Source organism: Lissotriton helveticus, chromosome 5_1, assembly GCF_964261635.1.
Source record: "Lissotriton helveticus chromosome 5_1, aLisHel1.1, whole genome shotgun sequence".
NCBI lineage: Eukaryota > Metazoa > Chordata > Amphibia > Caudata > Salamandridae > Lissotriton > Lissotriton helveticus.
This window is the reverse complement of record NC_136065.1, coordinates 1,174,136,726-1,174,162,590: the sequence shown is the minus strand read 5'-3', so window position 1 is coordinate 1,174,162,590 and position 25,865 is coordinate 1,174,136,726. Positions and strand designations below refer to the sequence as shown.

Here is a 25,865-nt window from a genome sequence, read left to right as displayed (position 1 = left end):
AATGACTTTTCTCTTACATGTTTTGTTTGCGTCCTATATGTTGTATGTAAAGGTATGCTTGAGAAGGGAATCTCACTCTCACACCTAGAAAAACACCTTAGCGAGTAACACAGTCTGTAAAACAATCCACTTTTTAAAATTGCACCAGCAAGTTTTTAAAGGTCCTGAGGAAAGCCAGCATTAGTACAAAGGCACTGGCTGAAACATGTCGACCAACATAGGATGTAGGAGGCCGTAATTAGCCACCACAACATCCACCTGCCTTGTTTTAACCGCTGACGGAGGCCCAGTTATTAAAATTTAATTTACCCTTGGGTACTGGGACCACCGTCAAGCCTTCTTAATTCTCACTTCACAAACCCCCTACACTGCACTCTCAGAAATATACCAGCTCCGCTGTAATCAGGCGTTGTAGCACACCCGGGACACATTAGGTGTCACTGGGTGGGCCCGATGATGAAGCATGCCACCAACCAGGTTGGTGGGTGAGGGCTTCATGAACACACCTAAAGGTGCCTGCAGACAAAACAAGTCAGAGTCCTATCTAAAAAAGCCGCACATAGCTAGTCCCTATTGATGACACATAACAATACACAATGCCATACACCTATTGTTAATGTTCTGATGACGGTGTGGCTCTTCCATTTATCAATTCAACTCCGAACAAGACATCGCATAGAGCCAGTGAACCTTGTAGGTAAATTTATAACTTAAAAGGATGTACTACTAATGCTAAGTGCACATACATTATTGTTTTTGTCAAAGCTTTAATCAGTTATTTAATCACAGGCTCCGCGCAGAGCATGAAATAGTCTTACACACAGGTGCTTCACATGCAGAAGCAATCTTGAAAGCATTTATCAGAACCATTTATCTAAACCAGAAAATATCACCTCCGGTTAAAATCAAGGCACCAATGTATATCCATCTTGTTCTTCTTCAACTCTCTTGCAAAGGAGTGAGGTGTATTGCAACTATTTTCAGCTAACTGGCAACAATTATGCGTCAAGCAATTCATCAATGGTAAATAAACCCAATTCTGATTACGTAGCCTGTTCAAACACTACAATCAACAGACCTGACCTTTTCAATTACACAGATACATACACAGTGTCGCTCTGGTGCGAATCAATGTATGCGGACTTCCTTTAGATGGAAATTGTGGATCCTTAAAAAAGACGATAATACAACTCTCCAGGCAGTACTAACAGACTGCTTGCTTGCTGCTCTTTTCATCTTCAGTATGCTACATCCCACATGGCCACTTCCTGTAAACCAGGAGACCATGATGGAATACTTCTGTTCATAGTGCAACATTGTTTCACCATTCCAAAATGGCCAATATATTGATTCAAAATGTGTCGGTGAAGCTGGAACGTTAAACCAACAAAACACCATTTCCAATAACTCTGCATGATGGACACCCACTACTACGTTTACCTTCGTTATTTAAAGTATATGCCCGTCATACATTTATACAATAATGCCGTGTTTAAGCCACAGCGGGTTTTCTGTTTTCTAGTATTCTTTTAACTGCAGGATTCAAAAGAAAAATGAAATCATACTTTTTAAGAATGCTTGGTGTGGTGTACACAACTTATAAGCTCTCATACGGTAAAAACCAGTGACATTTCCGTAAACACTTTAGTGCAAGTGACACTACAGTTGCGATGCAACACTAAAAAAATCACAAAAATGTGCAGTGCTAAAGGGTCCCTCATCATGCACTGCTCATGATCTAAAACAACATCACTTACGTCACAATTCTCACACATAAGTCATTTATATCACTGATTGTTACATTATCATGATCTTTTCCTGATCATGACGATGATCCGATAGAATTCCCGCTGTCTCTATGCATACACAGGTATACCAACTTGCCAGTCTGAGAGGGAAAAGGAGACGCATTTTTGCCCACGCCTTCTCTCTCAACTTACTTAGTGAAAATTGTGTAAGTCACATAATAAAACCTGACAGACTATAAGGTATGTGATTTCTTGTTGAGTTATTCACATCCTTAAGCCACAAGCGTACACACGATATCCACACTGCTATTTTTGAGGCTTTATTTCAAGTCAATTCTATTCCAAAATACATGGAAAACTATATTAGCACAGATATCAGACAGTAGTAGCAAACAAATGAGTAACAGCTCAAAAGTATGTAATCAGGCAACATAATTAATTGTAAGGATCCCTACATATTTAACCCCATCTAATGTCAGCTCGTATATATAGATGCTCTGTTTAGATGCAATAAATTGATAAAGCTGCTTAAATATAGACAAGACGCTGGAAAGAGCTTCGAAGGAAAATAATTAATTACCCTAAACTTCTCACCCACCACAAGTCCCCTTTACATACTCCTCATCTCTTTACATGAAAGATACACCTATCACATTTTCTTTGAATCACTGTATTCTATGAAACCCTTCCTCAGCTCAGAACACAGACTATTGCACACCTTCCCTCTTTGTAATCATGTTAGGGCATAGCATAAATAAGATCTACAGAGGATAACGACATTTTGTACAACTTCAAACTCAAGGGTAAACAATAACGACAGATATGCCATTGGTCAATAATCTAACTTGCATGTTAGAACAGAAGGAGGAGAATTGTGCATAATATATGCAACTGGTCAATATAGTCACTACTTGGTCTTAGCACATAATGTTGCAAATATCTGGGTACCTTTATAGTTCTACTGCTCTCAAAAGCTGCTGTTCCCCTTTATCAAAACAAACACACACTGTTGTCCTAGCATCTAAACTCTTGGCACTCTCCGCACCATCACTTCTCAACAAACCACCTCATAACATATTTCTTTCACACTGTTAGACAATCGCCACCCTATTAAGGTTCCAGATGCTTAGAAACAACTTAAACACTATCATGGGCTTAGGAAATTTAGACCAAACACTCTTGCTTGCATGATTTCTTTTTTTAATCAGGTTGACTACACTATCGAAGGTGTTTTCGGTGGCTTTCATCTTCTAAAATTAATTTTACTCTCCTACATTTGTTCAATCTTTTTCCTTCAATCACCATCAGCTTCTTTCCCCAGAACCTACAGTGTTCGAGTTGGATTTCTTTACCTTAAATAACTAAAATGGACACCTCCCAGTGGAAGACTGAGGAGTCAATCTATAGGCTCTATCCTTGTGAGTTACTCTTCTACCAAATTCTTCCCATTAACCTCCGCATCCTACGCTGCCACCTTAAGTACTTTGTTCAGCCTTTCCACCACCCACTATGCCCACGGATGGTAAAGAGCATATGCCTTATACCATATATTTCTCACTTAAAAAAGCTTCCTCCTCATGCCACACTAGTGGTTTGCCATTATCTGTCAATAATGTATTAAGAAGATCTTCTCTAATAAACAATTCTCATTAAACAAAAAATCTGATTTCTTGTTTCAATGATTCTAGTAATACAAACCTCAGCCCACCTATAGTTTAGCACACGTTCATCAGCAGAATAATACACTGCTGACATTTACCTCTAAAAATGTCTAATGTGAAGTCCTCCGAGGGCCTACCAGACAACATTTTCACAGTAGTAAAATCATGTGTTGCACTCTGGGTTTATGCATTATTGCCACTCTGTAGTTACCACACAATTCCTAAAAACTTTCCTCATGTGAACATCCAACTAACCATGAGGATTCATTGCCTCAGTTGAAAAAATAACACTCGAGAATTTACAGATTGTGCCGATATATCAGGGTATGGTGGCAGGTTATATATATATATATTTTTATTTTCTCACCCTATGTGTTTTAAAATGGCGTTCACCATCACCAAACACCGAGTATGTTAGTCCGCTTTTCTATTTATTTCCTCAACTCCGAGATTTCCAAGATGACGTGTACCTTTTGCGGAGTTTTGTTAGTCCGCTTCCTATACACATGGTAGGCGGTTTGGGCGTTTCTGAAATCATTGAAAAGAAAGCACCCGAGTTAGTCTCCCTTGGTTCGGTAGAGACCTGGAACAGGAATCCATAGGATCACGATATGACACTGAGGAGGTAAGAGACTACGTGAGGAGAATAGCCTGCTTAGACTTTTAACATGCATCGATATGCACTCGTTTTAGCGGAGCTATAAGGGCATTCTGATAGTGACAAATGGATATACAAGAATGGGTTTTTCATAACATCGTGCTAATGGGGAGCATTGGCCTCCGTCATGAACACGGATAGAATGTAACTATAATTTATTTTCAGCATTTTTAGAACATTATTTCTGTCTATTTTTGTAACGGAGAGATAGATTTTCCCTTATGAAGGCCCTAGAAGCCAGTAGCTGTCATGACTTGGTATTCTGTTTTATTTTCCTTATATCGGAGATATACCACTCTCTTGACACCTTGCAGGACTACATAACGACAATGAAGTACGAGCGGTAAAGACCCTCCGGTTTTCTCAAGTAACAAAGTACGACCTAAAAGCATTAGAAGACTCATTTTTTAAAGGTTAGTATTATCGATGGAGGTACTGTGTAGAGACTTGATGGGAAAATTAAGCCTGACGTATCCTCATCTCATTAGTAAGGTGCTCTACTTTCTATTATTTTACAGACTCATTAGTAGAACACTTGTCCTTATTTCCCCTACTACAGAACCGCAAATCAGATAACATTCTGCCCCACTTGTTTACAGGAGGCGTCGTTATAACGCAGGACCCTGCCGCCGCCTCTACCTAGTCCTCCTGTCCCATGGGCCCCCGGAGATCACTGCTGCCGCCGGCTTTCTATCCTCGTTGCTTCAGGGTTGAGTAAGCGAGAGCCGACTGCAGGGTTTTGGAGGGGCTGTGGCCGAGGCGCTAGCAGACCACTATAAACATAACTGTTTTCCACTTCCAGAGAAGCCCGCCAAAGGATCCAGATACTGCTGCATTTGCATCAAACACGGTAATGTGGGGAGTCTGATCGGCCTTATCAGCCAACAGCTCTTCACGCTGCTGCCCCTGTCTTATCGGTCCGGGTAGGACGGTTCCATATGTGTGCTTTGAGGCGGCAGCCCTACCCCCTGTTCCCCCAGCCCCCTCTTCCACCTACCTTCCTGTTACCGACTTGTAAGAAGATGATGATGATGGGGCGCACGAGCCTGTCCAAAAACTACATGGTGACTGCAGGCAGCTAACACCTCCATGGTTGTGTGCACGCCAGGGGGTGAGGTGGGGCCGTCACCTATATTCTAAAGAGCAAGTCACTGGAATAGAGCAACACCCAAAAGCAAGCGGGGCGGGGGAGGAGTGTGTCTAGCCTGGAGCTAAATGAACCTGATGCGTTTGGTTAATGTAAGGGAAGGGAGGGGGGGCGAGGTAGTAGGGTGGATATTGCAATTCAAAGACAAGCCTGGCCTGACCAAGAACCCACTGAGTCCCTATTATTGGGGCCCCGTCTCTGCCTGTTTACTATGGCTTGTGACCTTTTAACAAATCCTCGCAGTACTACTCTGCCTCTGTTTGTAGGGTTTTGAATATTAATGTATAGCACTTTCGGCCTTGCATTTCAACTTCACTGTGCCCCTGCCCCTCCCCCAATTTGTGCTGTTGACAACGATTGTCTCTGTTGCCCATGGTGTTCGGCGTAAGTGCCCTAGCTCCGGGAGCCCCAGAATTCAGTTAATTCCACACTTGAAGTACCAACAGATGCCACCAACCGCTGCTGATGGAGCCTGATTAGAACTCCCTTTCACACCAGATGTGTGACACAGAATTGCCATATTGAGCAATTCCCCTCACAAATGGGCGATATATTTCCCATTTGTGTGAGAAACTGCTCAATTGGCCAGTGCCGAGTATTTTAGTGAGTATAATTAAGCCTGTTTAAGCATTGTCCAGATTACACCAGGTTGGTAAAGTGGGGACGTGAGCTTGGATTAGAAGGCGCATTTTGGGAATCAACAACCTAAATGTTCCCATTGCATAGCACATTTGAATTTGTGCAGCTGCGCCAATTTAATAGTGCTACTTTAGAAATAAATTAATGTGACAGTCCATGTGTAAATGTAACTGGCGCTCATGTAAAGCGCTCCAATACCTTCAGGTCGAGTTAGCGCTATATAAAACCGCAATGCCATTCTTTTATTAGCACTCAAGGTCTTATGCAAGCTTATTCAGGTCATATTAAAATTCACATTGTTCCATAGGGTGAAAAAGAATGTCCTGCATTTTTTATTTTAGCACCAAACGCCACTTTAAAGTGCGTGCGCACTACCTACAGTGGAAGTGGCTGTGGGCACAGTCCATTTGCTCGGAGCATGGATGCCCCTTGAGAAGCAAGACATTCTTTCCCTCCTTTATTGTGCCCCAAGGTGAGACAACAACACAGGGGTCTGCATGAGGGACATTTCTGCAAGCCTCACCGCCCACGGGTATTTCCACAATATCTGCACACAGCAGCAGAAAAGGGGAAACTTGACCCGGGCGAGAACAGGCAGCACAATGACTCTTTGCATTTCAAAAGGTTGAAGCAGTTTTTTCTCACCTTCTTATCTGTAACTCAGTGGTGTGGTGAAACCCCACCCTCCCCCGCTCTGTCAGCTGGAAGAGGGAGCGAGGGCTGCTACTGAGCTGTTAAATCTAAGGTCAAGGGACAATCGATATTTGCCCGGCGGTATCGCCTCTTTAACCCACGAATTATTAATCAATGAAGAGGCAGGCGCTGGAGACGAGAAGGCAGGAAACAAGGTTTATTCTCTCCGGAGGAGAACACATCAGTTCAGACAGCAGGTATCGTCATGAGGTGCTCTACCCGCATCTCTGAGGCCTGGCCTCTTATACACAGGTTTATTGCTTTATTACATACAACACATTCTTGGCAATGCTTTGATGTACGGAGGGATATCCTCCGACTCTCCCCTTCAGGCCCGTTCCCACACATATTTACAGTTGAAGTCCCCACCCCGATCACAACAGGTGATGATTACCGCGCAGCTGGACATTCCGCCGATTCATGGAATGTGGGGATTTTGATCGGATCTCATAGGGTGGGGGCTTTGATCAACTCGGGGGTCCTTTGATGAGGGAAGCTTTCTACTGTACGGGGAGGGGCAATAAACAGTATCGGCAGAGCTAGGTGTCGGCCTGGGAACGAGGAAGACAAATGGGCACACAGGAAAAGGGGATTTGTATCAAAAAGGGCCTGGGACCATGAAAGGAAGGAAGGGAGGTGTCGCGCCGGGGACAGGATGGGGTTCTGAGGCAGAGCTGCGCTGAAGAGGGGTTTATGACCCAAGGCATGTGCGAGCGGGGGTTGTCAGAGGGTGGGCTTTGTGAGGGAGGAGGGCTATGCTGGGGGCCAGTGGCATGCAAAAGGGTTTGTTCTGATCGAGGCACCTAAAATGGCGGGTGCGCACGACAAAAAGTGTGGCATCAGGGGAAAAAGGCAAGATGGCGCAGATAATGTTTACCAGACCGTACTAATTTTCCACAGAGCCCCACTCAGCATGTCAGCCTCAAAATAAAGAGCAATGAATTCTACAGTTTTTGAAGTGTAGTGAAGTGTTTGTGTGCCTCAAATAACTGAAATGTTAGCGGGCCCAAGTTAGCTTCTAAGGGTAGAGCAGAACTACATAGTGGAGCAGGAACTCACTGCTACCTGTTTGCAACTTCTCACTCTAGGCGGGACCTGACTTGCTGCCTTAATGCATTCTCATTGTTCAGACATCTTTGACCTGTGTCTGATTAAAAATAATCATTAAAACTGCTTTATTCATCAGAATGACGTATCCCCGTCCAGTAAACTAGTCAAGTCTTAAAATGACTTGATTAGTGAAATGGTGGTGAGGAAGATATGAAGGGTGCTATTAAAGAATAAGAGAAAATGCTGATTTCACTTGGCAGCAGCACAACAATCTGGTGGTTTGTTCAGTTGGTATGTGCTAGTTTATACAAATATGCAGAGCTCTGCCAATGAACACAACTAGCTCACTGACTGTGCTCGTGTGAAACCGGGGGGCCTCCATTTAAATACTCATCGTTTGTGAAAGAGAACCTGGCTAGTTAAAAATTTGCTTCCATGCTTAAATTGTGTGATCTTAGGCAAATATTTTTTTTTTTTTTTTTTTATCCTCATATTGCGATATCGGTGTGATTTCGGAGTATCAGGTATCTGCCTCTAGTTTCGAGTTCCTGTCCGGTACTGCCCCTCGATCTCTCTTGTTTGGGGAGTTTCCATCATCCTCTTGATGATCTTTAGAGGAGTTTCCTTTGCCCGCTACATACCATTCCTCTGATTTTGGAACTGGGAGAGATAGTCGCTATGACTACTCGACAAGTATCATACTTGTCTACCAGAAGGTGTATCGCTTTAATCATAGGACTTATGAATGATCTTGATTAGGATTTAAGAAATTTTCAAAACTTTCCCAGAACTTAAATCTCTTACATGTGTTTCTATTCCTATCGAGTTTATTAATTCTTATGGCCGAATTTAACCAATCTATATGTTTTGGACTGGTAGACCCTATCCAATTAATACAGATCTCCCTCCTAGCAAGAACTATCAAAACAAAAAGTTTTTTTGTGAGTCCCCCTCCGTTTACTGTGTCATCAATCCCAAACGAAGTAAGGGTGGTACTTACGGTTAGTTGCTTGTTCAGGATAGTACTCAAGGTCTTACCGACTTCATCCCAGTATTCTTCCAATTGGGGGCAGTTTTTAAACATGTGGATATCATCTGCCTTTTCTTCTCCACATTTTGGGCATTTTTTTACTCCTGCGTTCTTAAACTTAGAAAGCTTTCTTGGTGTCCAGTAAGCCCGATGAATTGTGAAAAAATGATTTCTTTTCAGAGCTGCAGATTTCAGAGTGGACCAACATTTTTCCACGGATTTTTCCCAAATTAGATCTATGTCCGCTATTGGTAGGTCTTTACCCCATATTTGTACTTCTATATTGGGGTTTATATCATTAGCATTTATCAGGGCCCAATACCATTTAGCTACTTCTTTTGGCACTTTTGCTGTTTTAATCATTTCTTTTCCTATTTTTTCATTTCCATTGTTATTTTTTGGTAGTGTCTTAGACCAACTTAGAAATTGGTAAAAATTTAAATTTGGATAGTGTATTGTTTGTCATCTCTTGAAACTCTGACCATGGCTTTAGATTGGATCCGTTCAGTATTTTCCCCCAGTAGTTTATGTTGGCTCTTTTTAGGGGAAGTGCTAATGTGTCTTTAAAACATTCAGGGGTTCCTGGCGAACTCCATATAGGAGCCCATTTACAATAGTACGAGATTTTCAGGATTCCCCTGATTTGTGACCACATCTTTGCTGCGTCTCTTAAGATCTTTAGTTTTATTTTTTTGAAGTACTTGGGATGTCCGTACTTAAACAGAACATGATCCTCTGATTCCGTGATCGCTCTTAAGTACCTTGGGTAGTTTTCGTGACTCATTAGAAGTACTCTAGTATTCTTAAACTGAAAGGCTCTACAATATTCCACCAAATCCGGGCTAGCCAGTCCTCCATCTTTCTTCTCCCTTCTCAATTTCTTCCAAGAGATCCTTATGCTTTTGTCAGCCCATATAAAACTTGTGATCTCTCTCTGCGCCTCGACTAGTGCCTTTTTCTCAAACTCTAACGGTATTGCATTAAATAAGAAAGTACATTTTGGTAAGATAGTCATCTTTACTATGTTCGATCTCCCAATCAGACTTAAAGGTAAGGACAACCATGTTTTGAGCTGTTTCTTTACCTCTCCGGTTACCTTGGACAAGTTGCGTTGCGAGGTCTTTTCTATATCTTGATTCACTAGGATTCCTAGGTATCTGATTTCATTTTTTATGTTATGATTTTTAAATCGAGTGATCCAAGTCATGATCTCTGTTTTTGATTGGTTTATCAGGTATCCTGAAACTTTCCCAAATGCTACTATTATTTTTTCTATTGTCTCTTTTGCTCTTAGGTAATCGGCCGTAAAAATCATTAAGTCGTCCGCATATAAGGCGATTTTCTTCTCCCATGTATGATGCTTAAATAGAGTGATTTCTTTACTTTTTCTTAGTTTATTTGCTAGTGGTTCTATATACAAATTGAAAAGTAGAGGAGAAAGTGGGCAACCTTGCCTTGTTCCTCTGCTTATCCTTATATTTTCCGTGAGGTTACCATTTATTAGAACCCTGGATCTTGGAGCTTTATATATTTGCTTTACCATATTTATAAAAGATTGTCCGATGTTGTTTTTGACCAAAACTTTCTCTAGGAAGGCCCAATTGACCCTGTCAAAAGCCTTTGCGGCATCGACGGTGAGTATTGTGAGTGGAGTTTTTTCTTTAATTGCGATATCTATTGCAGTTAAAAGTTGTTGTGTGATTTCATGCAAATTTCTCCCTTTGACAAAACCTTTTTGATCTTGATGTAGCAGTTTCGGCAGTACTTTCCCTAATCGTGATGCCATGATTTTTGTAAAGATCTTATAATCTGCATTCAGCAGTGATATCGGGCGGTATGATTCGCATCTGGCTGGGTCTTTTCCTGGTTTTAAAATTATTGTGATTATGGCATCATTCCAAGAATCTGGTATGGTTTCATGCTGTTTAAGAATTATATTGATTAATTCTGTAATATGTGGGAGTAGAGTGTCTCTTAGTGCTAGATATATTTCGTTCGGTAACGCGTCCGGTCCCGCTGCTTTTCCTTTTTTTAGACTTTTGATGGCCTCGGCCACTTCGTCTTCTTGGACTTCCTTATTCAGATCTTCCTTTTCTTCCTCCGTAAGTTTTAGGAGTGGAGCATCTTCCAAGTAGGAGTTAATCAGCTGATCTTGCGGGTTTGTATCTTCTGTATAAAGCTCTTTAAAGAATTTACAAAATTCTCGTCTAATGATATCTTCATCGGAGCTTTGCCCTGTTTGATCATCTTGGGTTATACTTCTCACTTTGTTTCCGACTAGGTCAGTTTTGAGTTTCCATGCCAGCCACTTTCCGCAACCCTCACCATATTCATGTTTTGCTAGTTTGCTAGCATCCCATTTCTTTCTTAATCTTTCTTCCAAAACCTCTTTAATTTTATTCTCCTGATGCTGTTTTTGTAGGAGAAGTTCTTGTTTCCTGCCTTCTTCTCGTTCGTCAGAAATGGCGATGTCTAAAGAGTGAATGTTGTTTTCCAGATCTAAGATCTCCTGCTTTAATTGCTTATTTTCGCGAGCCCCTAGACTCAGCAGTTTGCCTCTTAGGACAGCTTTGAAGGCATCCCATGTTGTTTGTTTTGTGGTACCTATGGCATTCAGTTAAAAAAAAAAGTTTGTTTCAGTTTCCAGTTCACTTATTATATGTTCATCTTGTAGCAAGGTTCTTTGTACTGTGAATCTTCTTTCTATTTCTTTTGCTGTAACCTGTAGTTGTATTTGTACAGCCGAATGGTCGGATAAAAGAGCTGGTAGGTGTGAAACTTTTTTGACATTCTCTGTCAGTTCACTGCTGATCAAAAAATAGTCAATCCTTGACCTATGCCCTAGTTTTTTATTATGCAAGGTAAACGGATGCATTTTTTCTCCTTTTTTTCTCCAGATGTCGACTAGGTCTAGATCTTTTTTATAGACCCCAATCCACTCATTTTTTTCAAGTTGGCTTGTCTCCCAGGTGGTGATCTGTCTAAACTTATATCCATCACCAGATTGAAGTCACCGCCCAATATTATGGGAGAAGTGGCTAAAAGTAACTGCGAATACAGTTTTTTCAGGGGGTCAGCGTCGTCGAGGTTAGGTCCATAATATCCTGCAATCGTAGGGGGAGTATTACCAATTTTTATGCTGGCTATAGCCCATCTGCCTTTACTATCCACTTCTGTGGAGGTTATGATTGCTTTTAGTGATTTTTTGAGAATTATCGCAATTCCCTTAATTGAGTCTGGCTCTTCCGCTCGCGCCCCGGAGCTGAAAATTCAGTCTTCCGGAGGCTCGACAACTACGCGCCCTTGCCTCCGCTGCAGAGCCCCAGAAGCCTGTTCTCTCACCCGCCTTGACTCCGCGCTCCAAACGCCTCCAAGCTCCGCCGCTCTCACCGTTATTTTCGAGTATCTTCGTGACCCCCGGACAGTGTTCACCGCGCGTGGGAGTCGCTTCAGCTCTCTGCAGCTCACCATGCGCCCAGCATCGGGTCAGAGCTTCTCTTGGTTTACCGCACTCAAGCAGGGGAAGAGATGAACCGGAGCCGCATACCATTTCAAATATCCGTCTTGTTTGGTAAGTGAGTCCCAGTCTTACTTTGATGACAGTCTCTTTGTGATTATCGACATATATATTTTCTCCGTTTTGTAGGTGCTTTGCAGGTGCGATTTAATCCATTTGAATCACGGGTGAACCGGGAGCTCTCCGACTGAGCTCCTTACTCAGCCACCATCTTCCCCCCGGCAAATATTTATTTCACCAAAACTAACTTTTTCTTCATAATCAAGAGAAGCACGTTCAAATGCATGCATTCAGAATACAAGCTGTACAAAAACCAGTTTTTTAATTATTATAGACCACGATCTTGCTCTATATTCTTGTCACATACAGTGTTCACATCTGCCGTGCCTCTTGGTTCACTTATAGCACTGTCATTGGTGCGGTACATCGTCCATTCTTCAAGAATGTCAAGACTGATGGCGTGGGCAAATCGATCATGAGGGTTCGGTTTTCTCCTTCTACAGACAGATACATACTTTAGTGAGATTCTAGATCCTTGGCAGGGCATTATGCTTCTGTCTGTCTGTAGGCAAGCCAAAGGGTGTTCATTTTTATCTTGTAACTTGTATTTCTATACAATTTCTATATGTTTGGATAAATGGGATAATATTGCTTGTCAAGTTTTTCTTAGCATTATTATTGCAAAGCATTTAATGGTTTAATTTTAATAAAACACAAATATATTAAGTTTCTCTGTCAGCCCTTATGTTTGATGTATGGACGGACGGGAGTGGGTGGGACAAGTTGATTTTACAGGACATGTAGATCACAGTGGCATTTTGTCCTTTGGACAAGTAGATTATTTTGAAAATTCCACACCCCTGCCCACTGGTGGCAGCAATATCCATAGGGATAGAGAAAGGGGTTTTGATACTAGAAACCTGAGAAAGATAGTGCCCTCCTATAAGACGGGAGATGATATCCACAAGTGGATAACTGCTCTGGAGAGGGCCTGCAAAGTACAGCAGGTACCCCAGAGTCAGTAGGCAGCTAAATTGTGGCTCTCCCTTGAAGGTAAAGGTAGAGATAAGCTCCTCACTGTTAGAGATGAGGATGCTAATGATTACCAAGTCTTGAAAACTTTACTAATTTTAATAAAACAAAAATATATTACGTTTCTCTGTCAGCCCTTATGTTTGATGTATGGACGGACGGGAGTGGGTGGGACAAGTTGATTTTACAGGACATGTAGATCACAGTGGCATTTTGTCCTTTGGACAAGTAGATTATTTTGAAAATTCCACACCCCTGCCCACTGGTGGCAGCAATATCCCTAGGGATAGAGAAAGGGGTTTTGATAATAGAAACCTGAGTAAGATAGTGCCCTCCTATAAGACGGGAGATGATATCCACAAGTGGATAACTGCTCTGGAGAGGGCCTGCAAAGTACAGCAGGTACCCCAGAGTCAGTGGGCAGCTATATTGTGGCTCTCCCTTGAAGGTAAAGGTAGAGATAAGCTCCTCACTGTTAGAGATGAGGATGCTAATGATTACCAAGTCTTGAAAACTGCACTGATTGATGGGTTTGGCTCAACAACTGAACAGTACAGGTTAATGTTCAGAGACACCCAGAAAACTCAGGCTCAAGATTGGACTGACTTTGTTGATTGTGCCACTAAGGCTTTGGAAGGCTGGTTACTGGGAAGTAAAGTTACTGATTACACAGGATTGTATAATCTAATTATGAGAGAGCAAATCTTAAATAATTGTCAGAACCAGTTGTTGCATCAGCACTTGATTGACTCCGATCTGACCTCTCCCCAAGAATTGGGAAAGAAGGCAGACAGATGGGTCAGGACAAGGGTCAAGCAGCAGAAACAGAACCAGGTTGGTGGCCAGAAGAAAGCAGACCAGAAGGGTAATAATGAGAATAAGCAAAATGACCAGAAGTCTTCAACAGGGCCCCAACAACCTAAGGAGGGTGGGTCCCAAAATTCCCAAAAGAAGAAGAATGATGGTCCTAAGAAACCATGGTGCCAATACTGTAAAAGTAAGACTCACTGGTTTAGTGAGGGCACCAAGAAAGGCCAAACTCCTACCACTACTGTCCCTAAGACACCTGCACCCCCTAGTACAGTTAATAGTGGTAGTGTACCTCCCAAGGCTATAGTTGGGTTAACCCTGGGAACTAAGGTGGGTTCTGACGTAGTCAGAATTCCTACTCAGGCTGTTCTTGTTTGTACTGGGGACATGGATATGACCCCTACTGTAAGTCCTAGTACTCTGGGCAAATGCAGACAAACGCCTTTAATCAATGGAAAGATGGCTCAGGCCTACAGGGACACATGTGCCAGTGTCACTATGGTGACACCAACATTTGTGGACCCTGACCAGATCATGCTAGGTTCAGACTACCTAGTGACCAATGCTAGCAATGTCACTACCAATCACAGTATGGCAGTTGTTAATTTCTCCTGGGGAGGGGTAACTGGCCTCAAAAGGGTTGTAGTTAGTTCAGACTTCCCAGTAGATTGTCTTTTGGGCAATGAGTTGGAATCCTCACTGTGGTCAGATGTGGAGTACAGGACTCATGTAGAAATGCTAGGTCTCTCCTCACATGTCCTTGCTCTGACCAGGTCACAGGCCAAGAAATGCCCAGCTGAACAAGTGCTGGATCCTGGAAGAATGGACCAGACACTACCCAAGAGTAAGAGCAGTAGGGGTAAGGCTGAGCCTTCCCCCCTGCCTCAGGTTGAGGATCAGCTTTCTCAGGACCCAAAGACCCCAGAAGGAACTGTCCTAGAAGAGCTTGAACCTGAACAGGTTGAGTTTCTTGGGACAGGGGGACCTTCCAGGGCAGACTTGAGACAGGCACAGTTAGACTGTTCCTCCCTTGAACCCCTCAGACAGCAGGCTGCTGCTGAGGCTGCAGGGAATGCTACAGGTGCCCATAAGGTATTGGGATGAAGGACTCCTATACTCTGAGGCAAGAGACCCCAAGCCAGGTGCTACCAGGAGGCTGGTCATCCCCTGGTCTCTTAGAGGTTTCCTTCTCACCTTAGCCCATGAGATTCCCCTTGCAGGTCACTTAGGCCAGAACAAGACTTGGGACAGGCTCGCCCCACACTTTCACTGGCCTCATATGTCTGAAGACACCAAGGAGTTTTGTCGCTCATGTGTCACCTGCCAAACCAGTGGCAAATCAGGTGGCACAACAAAGGCCCCCCTTATACCACTACCTGTGGTGGGGGTACCCTTTGAAAGAGTGGGGATAGACATTGTTGGACCAATGGACCCCCCCAACAGCATCTGGGCACAGATTTATACTGGTGGTAGTGGATCATGCCACCAGGTATCCAGAAGCTATTCCCCTTAGGACCACTACAGCTCCTGTTGTGGCCAGGGCCCTACTTGGAGTTTTCTCCAGAGTGGGGTTTCCTAAGGAGGTTGTCTCTGACAGAGGTGCAAACTTCATGTCAGGATACTTGACTGCAATGTGGAAGGAGTGTGGTGTAAATTACAAATTTACCACACCCTCTCACCCACAGTGCAATGGGCTTGTTGAGAGATTCAACAAGACCCTCAAAGGGATGATAAAAGGGTTACCTGAAAAGCTTAGGCGAAGATGGGACATCCTTTTACCCTGCCTCCTGTTTTCTTACAAAGAGGTCCCACAGAAGGGGGTTGGCTACAGCCCTTTTGAGCTTCTGTTTGGGCATCCTGTAAGAGGACCCCTATGTCTGGTGAAGGAAGGATGGGAATTACCTCTCAAAGAGCCTAAGCTTGACATAGTGGACTATGTACTTGGTCTCCGCTCCAGGATGGCAGAGTACATGGAGAAGGCATCCAAAAACCTTGAGGCCAGGCAAGAACTTCAAAAAGCTTGGCATGACCAAAAGGCTGTCCTAACTGTTTACCATGCAGGACAGGAGGTGTGGATGATGGAGCCAGTGTCCCCAGCAGCTCTCCAAGACAAGTGGTCTGGACCCCATACCATCATTGAGCAAAAGGGAGAAGTCACCTACCTGGTAGACATGGGAACTTCCAGGAGCCCCCACAGGGTGGTTCATGTAAACAGGCTCAAGGCATTTGTCAACAGGGAGGACATGGGCTTGCTCGTGGCCACAGATGAGGGGAAGGAGGAAGAGAGTGACCCTCTCCCAGACCTGCTCACTCAGAACCCTGATGATGGGTCAGTAGATGGTGTAGTCTTTTCTGACAGCCTCTCCGAACATCAACAAGAGGATTGTAAACAGGTTCTTCAATCCTTTAGACAAATGTTCTCACTGACCCCCAGTCAGCAACTGGTTCACCCTTGAGGTGGACACTGGTGACAGTCTGCCTGTCAAGAGTAAAATCTACAGGCAACTTGACCACGTCAGGGACTGCATAAAGAGAGAAGTTCAAAAGATGTTGGAATTGGGAGTCATTGAACCCTCAGAGAGCCCTTGGGCTAGTCCTGTAGTTCTAGTGCCAAAACCTCACACCCAGGATGGTAAGAGAGAGATGAGGTTTTGTGTAGACTACAGGGGTCTCAATACTGTCACTAAGACAGATGCCCATCCGATATCTAGGGCAGATGAATTGGTAGACAAGTTGGCTTCTGCAACTTTCTTAAGTACATTTGACCTAACAGCTGGTTATTGGCAGATCAGGTTAGCTGAGGATGCCAAGGCCAAGACAGCATTTTCTACCCCAGGAGGTCATTACCAATTTGAGGTGATGCCCTTTGGTTTGAAAAATGCACCTGCCACAAAGGTTGGTGAACCAAGTTCTCACTGGGTTGGATGACTTCTGTGCAGCATATCTAGATGATATTGCTGTCTTTAGCTCCACCTGGGAGGATCACCTGATCCACCTGAGGAAAGTTTTGGAGTCCTTGCAAAAGGCAGGCCTCACTATCAAGGCCACCAAGTGCCAGATAGGGCAGAGTCAGGATGTGTACCTGGGCCACCTTGTGGGTGGAGGCCAGGTTCAACCATTGGAGAGCAAGATACAGGCCATAAAGGACTGGGCTCCTCCAACCACCCAGACACAGGTCAGAGCTTTCTTGGGCCTGTCTGGTTACTATAGGAAGTTTGTCAAGAATTATGGATCCATTGTGACACCACTTAATGACCTGACAAGCAAGAAAATGCCAAAGAAAGTTCAATGGACAGTTAGCTGTCAGAAGGCATTTGATGACCTAAAGCAGGCCATGTGTACTGCACCTATTCTCAAGAGTCCTGACTACTCCAAAACCTTCATTGTCCAAACAGATGCATCTGAGTTCGGTGTGGGAGCTGTTCTATCTCAACTGAATATTGATAGTCATGACCAGCCCATTGCTTTTATAAGCAGAAGGCTGACCCCTAGAGAGAAACGTTGGTCAGCTATAGAGAGGGAGGCCTTTGCTGTGGTTTGGGCCCTGAAGAAGTTGAGGCCCTACTTGTTTGGAACTCACTTCAAGATTCAGACCGACCATAAGCCCCTCTTGTGGCTAAATCAGATGAAGGGTGAAAGCCCCAAACTTCTTAGGTGGTCAATTTCCCTACAGGGGTTGGACTTTACAGTGGAGCACAGACCAGGGACTGACCATGGCAATGCAGATGGTCTCTCCAGGTATTTCCACTTAGAACAGGAAGACTCACCTGGTCAAGGTTAGTTTAATGTCCCTAAGTTTGGGGGGGGGGGGGTATGTAGGAGAGTGGGGTCTGCAATCCTATGGTCACCCCAGATTTTTGCTTTTTGCTTCACTGGTTTACGACTTTACCTGGCTGTGGGCCTGCTAATCAGACCCACTGCCTAGCTGTTCTCTCTCTAAATTGACAACCATGTACTTTAGGTGCATTTACCAATTGGTACTGGGACCCCTTATCAGTCCCGGTACAGTGTACCTTAGGTATCCAGGGCATAGGTGTACCCAGGGCCTACCAGGGGCTGAAGCATGTATTATGCCACTCCTGGCTGGCCATCTAAAACTGACACAACTGGCTGCAAGACAGCTGGGGCAAGGTGGTGTAATCACCCTTTGCTATAGATATAGTATACCTATATCTAACCCTAAAATGGACACATATATTCCTATCAGTCACTCCTATGGCAGGCCTTATCAATCCTGAAGGCAGAGTGCTTGGAATTATGTGAGATGGTGCTGTGGCATGAGCTGAGCCCGTCTGCAGCTTGTGGAACCAAGTCCTAATAGCTGTTCCATGATAACGCTATACCATATACTCTTAAGTGCATTATAATCCTCGCGGTTAAATGCTAACTCTGGTATAACATTATCAAATCATGTCGAGTAAGGTGTCATACGAATTGGAATACTACCCCCTCGCCAATTCTGGCGACGGGGGTAGCATGCCACCCTCCTAGAGGGACACAACATGTATGTAACTGAGAACCCCGGTTAAAGTTAACTCGAGCCTTGGCATCACAAAATGGATGCTGCCACCACAGCTACAAGTCTGACCTCCTGCTGCTGGGAGTCCTTCCAGCGAGGGAGGCTTGGACAAAGGGTTTCCTGCCTTGGGAGGTGCTAGCACCACCCCAGACAGGATTTTGTGTATTGGGTAGGACAGGCCTGAAAAGAATGAGACATGCCTGGGGCACACAAGGTGTCCTGTGCATACACCGGTTTAAACCAGTTGCTGGGGCATCCCTGCCCCAGCTCTGGCGCGAAACCGAACAAAAGATAGTGGGTGTAGCCACCCCCCTTCCTGGTCCCACCCAGGGGAGGGACCTAGTCACCAGTACAGCCCCCTTTAGCAGGATAAAGGTAGGAGCTGGTCCCATTCCGGATTACATTATCCTGAACAACTTTACAAGAAGAAACTCTTGACTTCGACGTTCTGCTCCACAGAACACTGAAGAATCTCGCTTGTGGACAAAGAGTGTCCACCCTGCAACTGCAGGCGCCATCAAGCGTCCAGCGACTTCACTTTGTCGTCTTTCCTCGAGGATCCAGACTTCAGAGCCCGACGAGACCCGGATTCCCAGACCTCTCCGACCTCAACTCATATCTGCAGCAAAGCTGAGACCCGTGGGTCCGACGAGACACGTGGGATCGGCAATCTTGAAAGAAACTGCACTTCGCTTCCAGCACGACTCCCGAGGTAAACTCGACCAAGTGCTTTCGGAACTGAGAAGCCCCAGCCCGAGCAGCCCCTGCACCGAAGATCAGCCCTCCAGCTTCCACGACATCTGCGTGTGGCCAGTCTGCTTGCTTGCTGCTCGACGCGTTGTCTGGTTACTTGCCGGCTGGCTAGTGGCCTCCTAGACGACGAACTTTGAAATCTTCACTGCTGGTCTGGTTGCTCCAGACTGACCCTTGCTCCCTCCCAAAAGAGGAGCACCCTGGATCCTACTGGTCCACTCCAGACGCCGTTTCCACTCACCGCGTGGGTTACCTTTGCCAAGGCCTGTTGACGCCAAATCCGGATCCAACACCGCCGACAGCGAGAGCCTGCGTGGGACAGCTCGTGCCTCCATCCTGGTCGTCAAAGACACCTCCTGGTCCACGTGGCTGCAGAGACAAGCGTCCACTCTTCACCTGATCACGACGACAGCATCTGGTTCCTTCCTGGTTCCACACCGGTCACTGGCTAGTCACTTTGAACACTGTCCCCTCTGCTTTCAGGTCCTCTTCTTCACTGATCCACCCTTGGATCACGACAGACATCTTCCTCCTGGTCGCCTGCAGCATCTTTTCTTCCAGGCTCCATAGACTTCAACGCGAGAACCCGACACACTTTGACACCTATGCACCCGCAGCCCGTGGGTGAGGTAACTAGAGCATTTCGGTGCTCAAGGGTAGTTTAACTGTCCTAGCGTCCAGTTCCACAGTCGTTTTAGTCCTAACTAGTCAGGATTGTCCGTACTCACCTTTAACTTGAACTGTACTGTCCATAGACGTTGTTACGCATCTCGCGTGTGAGTTCACACTCTGCACACGCGTCCCATGGGCCTCCTATTACTTACCTAAGGTGAAGATAGCGTAGTCCTAGCGAACCTCCAGCCTCTGGACAGCTCCATTCCTTCTATCGACTTTCACATTCCACTTACTTAGTATATGGTTTGTCGTGCCCCTAGGGCACCATTGTAATTCTGTGCAACTTATCGTATTTTTCTTAAGAGATTGTCATGTGCTTAGCCCTCTGACCTCATAAAGAGTTCAGAGGTGTTGTTATTAATAAATATATTGTTTATTTTCATAACAACCTGTGTGGTGTCCTTTCATCTGGTATTCAAGGGGTTGTATTGTGGTAAAACAGCTGGCTTCACATGCCAAAAGAGTTTAGCCTAAGACTGCTTTGTCCATGCTACCATTAGGATAGCTGGTCTATAAGGTTGACTTACAACCAATCACCATAAGGGTTGTTTGGACTGATACAAGGTGATCACTAGAACTAGTGAGCATCATACATCAGGCCAACTTCTCACATTGTTGACCAAAGAATAATATGTACTAATTAGGCTAATTTTTAGGAACAGGGTATAGTCAATTATTAATGCAATAATACTTGTTTTTGATCCCCTGAGGGGACTCCTGTTCATGAATTACATATCTTTGTTTTTCACGAACTTAATCTCCTCTTAAAGAGAAACTTTTGGGAACATTTACATTTATTTTAGTATTATAGGTACATGGGACTTGAGGTTACAAATACCTGAGCATTGATTGCCTGTTAGAACCATGAGGATTCATTCCCCCTGTTGAAAAAATAATACTCTAGAATTTACAGATGGTGCCGATATATCAGGGTATGATGGCAGGTCATATTTAATTTTTAATTGATTTTCTCACCCTATGTGTTTTAAAATGGTGTTCACCATCACCAAACACAGAGTATGTTAGTCCGTTTTTCTATTTATTTCCTGAACTCCGAGATTTCCAAGATGGCGTGTACCTTTTGCGGAATTTTGTTAGTCCGCTTTCTATACACATGCTTTCCGCCCCATGTGTTTGAGATGTGGTAGGCGGTTTTGGCGTTTCTGAAATCATTGAAAAGGAAGCACCCGAGTTAGTCTCCCCTTGGTTTGGTAGAGACTTGGGACAGGAATCCATAGGATCACGATATGACACTGAGGAGGTAAGAGACTACGTGAGGAGAATAGCCTGTTTAGACTTTTAACATGTATCGATAGGCACTAGTTTTAGCGGAGCTAAGGGCGTTCTGATAGTGACAAATGGATATACAAGAATGGGTTTTTCGTAACATCGTGCTAATGGGGTGTATTGGCCTCAGTCATGAGCACAGATAGAATGTAACTATAATTTATTTTCAGCGTTTTTAGAACATTGTTTCTGTCTATTTTTGTAACGGAGATCTAGATTTACCCTTATGAAGGCCCTAGGAGACAGTAGCTGTCATGACTTGGTATTCTGTTTTATTCTCCTTATATCTGAGATATACCACTCTCTTGACACCTTGCAGGACTACATAACGACAATGAAGTACGAGCGGTAAAGCCCCTCCGGTTTTCTCAAGTAACAAAGTACGACCTAAAAGCATTAGAAGACTCATTTTTTAAAGGTTAGTATTATCGATGGAGGTACTTTGTAGAGACTTGATGGGGAAATTAAGCCGGATGTATCCTCATCTCATTAGTAAGGTGCTCTACTTTCTATTATTTTACAGACTCATTAGTAGAACACATGTCCTTATTTCTATATCTGATATGCTGGCACTTGAACTTGTTGTGAGAAAATCCAGAAATATGATTTGTTACAACTACTAAAATTAAGGGTAAGAACAACCTTCCCTGTTTTTTGAAAATATGGCATATATGAATAAGTACTGGGTATACATCAGCCTTGCTAATGGTATGTTCACTATATAGGACTTACAGAGGTAATTGGAAGTGACGATCCGGCTGGATCTCAGTATTAATTTCGATTAAACATCCTTCCCATACTCTTTGGTCTGCTGAGATAAAGCAATACCTTCGTAAGTGGTAGACATCTATGACACTAAGACTATGATTCTTTAGCCTCTGCAAATAGAGAGGGGGTATTCTCTAAATAAAATTCAAAAATCTTTTTTTTATTCTTTCTTGAATTCACATTTCACATCTATATTATTCTTCTTTTGTATTCTGTGGCCCTTTTCTTTTATAAAACTCCTAAAATGTTCCAATACACTCATTGGTGCCTTGTTATAGATGCTTGGGTGAAAATACTGGTCATATTTTTTCTTTCTCTTTTTTGATACGGGTTGTTGGTCTTGACTGTAGAGACACCTGTATAACAGGGCAGAGATTCTTGAAAGGAATTTGAATATTTTATGTATGCACTTGTATGGTACAGCATGTTGGGTTTAGGGTGGGTCCAATGGCTTTTCTTCTTTCTAGGTAACTTGTAAGAGATATTTGTTTTTTGTGTTTAGATACAACAGACTTTTTTGTATTTATAGATTCAATGGTATACGAAAGTTGAGTGGATATCTGTATAGGTCCTGAGGAAGGTGGTCTTGACATTTCTTAACCCACCGAAACGCGCGTCGACCTTGCGTGGAAACCTGTCATTTTACTGGGGTTTCCTGTTGTGGCAGGAATTTTCCTGACAGCAACCTCTATTGAACTGTGTACAGATTTGGTGTGGTTGTGTATGGTATGAAAGTGGCGGAATGAATGTAAGATGTATGTTTTTGTGTAATGTGAACCAGGGTATTGTGTAATGTATTTTTAATAATAATCATCCTATTATGTGATTGTATACATTTGAGAAAAATATTTGTATCTGATCAAAGTTTACGCTATAAAATATGGATTTATAACCTTGTTGAAGAAATAAGATAAAGATTTATATGTATTGTGCTTTTGAAGTAAACTTTTTTACAGAAAAATGAATGATATATATAAAAAATAAAACTTTTTTGATAAAAAAAAATATGAAATGATTACATGTGTCACTGTTGTATTCTGACATGAGTTGAAAGAAATGTAAACCATGTTTAAAGTAAAATAATGATAGGCTATGAGGGAAACATTTTATGTGGTATTGGTTGTATTCCCCTCCTTTCCCTAGCCTGAAGTATCATGAGAGGAGGTCCCCCATTTTTTTTGCATCAAAATCCAACTAAGGCCACCAATAGTTCCTCCCTAACCTTTCTTTTGTTTTGCAGATGTCCATATGCCTGTGATGAGCTATATCAATCAGCAAATTTCTAACTTAACTAGGAGGCACTAACCTCAATGTTCTTAAGATGAACCTTTCATTTTCTTGGAATTCTTTCCTGACTAGCCCCAACAAATCCCTGCACTTCACACTACAGTCTATCTTTCTTCGCCAAGCTTACTTTATTTTGTTCATTACCTCTTGAAACACTAAATCACTCTGTACCTTTGTTATATTCCATATAGGTACCCTATATAGGCGCAGGTAACATTGCAACCTTTCTCCTATATTCTTTCCTACATTACATACATAATAGTTCTTAGGGACTGACCTTTTACCTAGATACGACACTCCATTCAGAACGCAGGTTTTTCCCTAGTTCGATTCTCTTACATTATGCATGAGGTTTCTTGGATGCACAGCAGAACTACCATCTCCTGCATAAAGTCCAGGCCCGACATCATTTAGACCGAAACAGTAACACAGCAAGGTAGGACCCCTGGGGAGACCTTTGGGTATATATACATAACATCTTGCTTAGAAGGACAGAGGACACCGAGACCTCCCGGCTGACACACTGACCAGAGATGGTGAGGTTCCTGCATGTAGACCCTCCAGCTCGCAGTGGTCTAACATCCCTCGCGGGCTGTCCAACTCGAGACCAGAACAGGGTCCCATATTCTCTCATTCTCAGGTAATGGTGTTGACTAGATCCTAGAGGGATTCTTGGCATAACACCTACTCTGATGCTAGCTACATTTAGGTGCATCTAGTTAGGGAGGCATCGTAGGAGTACACACTTTTTATCATGAATTTTATGTACTTGAATATATTCATGATTACTGCAAGGTGGTAGAACTATACCATCCTTTTACTTTCATAGTACCTCTAATCATATATCTCTGCTACTGTCTAATGATTGTTGCAGCTCATCTATTCTACAATAGAATAACAACTGTTCAATAAATTCCTATTGAAAACTCCCAGCCTGTTTATTCTGTGTATCCCTCTGAGACAAACTAAGTGAACACGAGTGACTGAGAGAAAGGTAGTATATTATTTCCACGATTTTGAGGGATCAGGGTAGTCATGTTCTGAGGTAGCCATAATCTATTCTCTCCTTGGTAAGAGGAGATTATAGTGGCAATGTGAGCTAGCTGAAACAGACAGGCTAACATACCCGGTCGGGTTGTATTAAATGAGAGTGTCAACAATCCCACAGTTTATGTTATCCAAACGTGCAGATCCTTTGTAGGTTATATAGGAACTACACAACCCTTTTGTTCTCTATTCACCTTCATTCACTATTTTCTCTAACCCATGACAGAGCTTAAACATGACAAAGTGTCATCTGGCCCCTTCTTCTTCCTTAATGTGTTTTGCAACTAGCCTTGAGAGGAAGTCTGCCACACAATTCTTTGCTGCGATGTAAGTCATCTCATGATCAGTCTCCTGCAGTGCTATTACCCACTATTGTGTTCGTTTGGATACTAGATTTCTACTCCAACCTCTTTTTTATAAGCTTCCATAGGTTTTTAGTTCAGTCTGTAAAATGTGATACCAACTTATTATAGTGCGCAGCCAATCCCAAAAATGTCAGCAACTCACGTTTGTTCTCAGGGATGGATAAGTTGTGAATAGCTTTCACAAACTCTTCTTTGGACTTAATAGCAAGATCTGTTACTGTGTGCCCTAAATATACAATGTCATACTTATTACAAAGCTCAGTTTGAATCTTATCCTTGTCTCCAGTTTTCTACTGGTAAGCTATTGATATCAAGACAGGATGCTGGAAAGGGCCTCTAATCAAAGTCATAGGTTTAATGCAGCTAGTACATTTCACCTCCACACACTGCTCTTTTTGTTTGAAAGACGCAATTATACTTTAGCACCATCACCAATGTCAGCTCACATAGAATATACTAGAATGTTTTTGTAGCACATCTGACACCTTCATGTATCTTCCAGCCTTCAGCCAGTCTTCAAGATAAGACTGAAGAACGGAGTATATATGTTAATGCTTGTTTTGAAATAATGGTCTTGGTGCATTACATTGAGAACCACGCTCCTCTACTTGGCCTGAAACAAGAAGCTCCACATTGTCTTTGAGGTCTGCGAATGATCATTTACTGTCATTTATACCATTTATTGTGGGAAAAATCAACCTCACTATTGATGATTTAAGATGAGAAGATAAACTTGAGAATTTATTACATATTTATTTTTAAGCTACTATAAATTCCTCCAAACATAATTTACATGATTACATGACTATAGCATAATATCGGAATATAAGTGAATGTACCCTATATTGCTAAATAATAATAAATACTATATTTGGTTTAGTCTACAACTACAAAACAAATGACGACACAGGACCTAAATGCACAACAGACAATTGAGAGCATACACAGGATATTGTTCTCTAATAAAGGCAAAACACATATCACATGATCACCGATCATGCTGTGAATAGCCTCAGTACCTGCCAAAACAGCTGCGAATGACCTCTAGCCATGCAGAGCACACATTGATTGAAAGGCCATGTCATAGGTGCAGGGCCTGATCCTAGAAAAGGAAAAGGGTCTCCACCGACTCCCCGTGTTAACAGAACCCACTGTGCATAGTCTTCAGGTGTGCTCTGT

At 43.1% G+C, this 25,865-nt stretch overlaps 1 protein-coding gene and 1 pseudogene across 2 annotated transcripts in view; one reads left to right on the top strand and one right to left on the bottom strand.

The window, feature by feature from the left end:
* Positions 1 to 25,865, bottom strand: part of TDRD1 (tudor domain containing 1) — a 2,637,228-nt gene that overhangs the window by 1,563,608 nt on the left and 1,047,755 nt on the right. The window lies entirely within an intron of this gene.
* On the top strand, positions 3,792 to 5,149 carry LOC144756481 (protein BTG2 pseudogene; annotated as a pseudogene).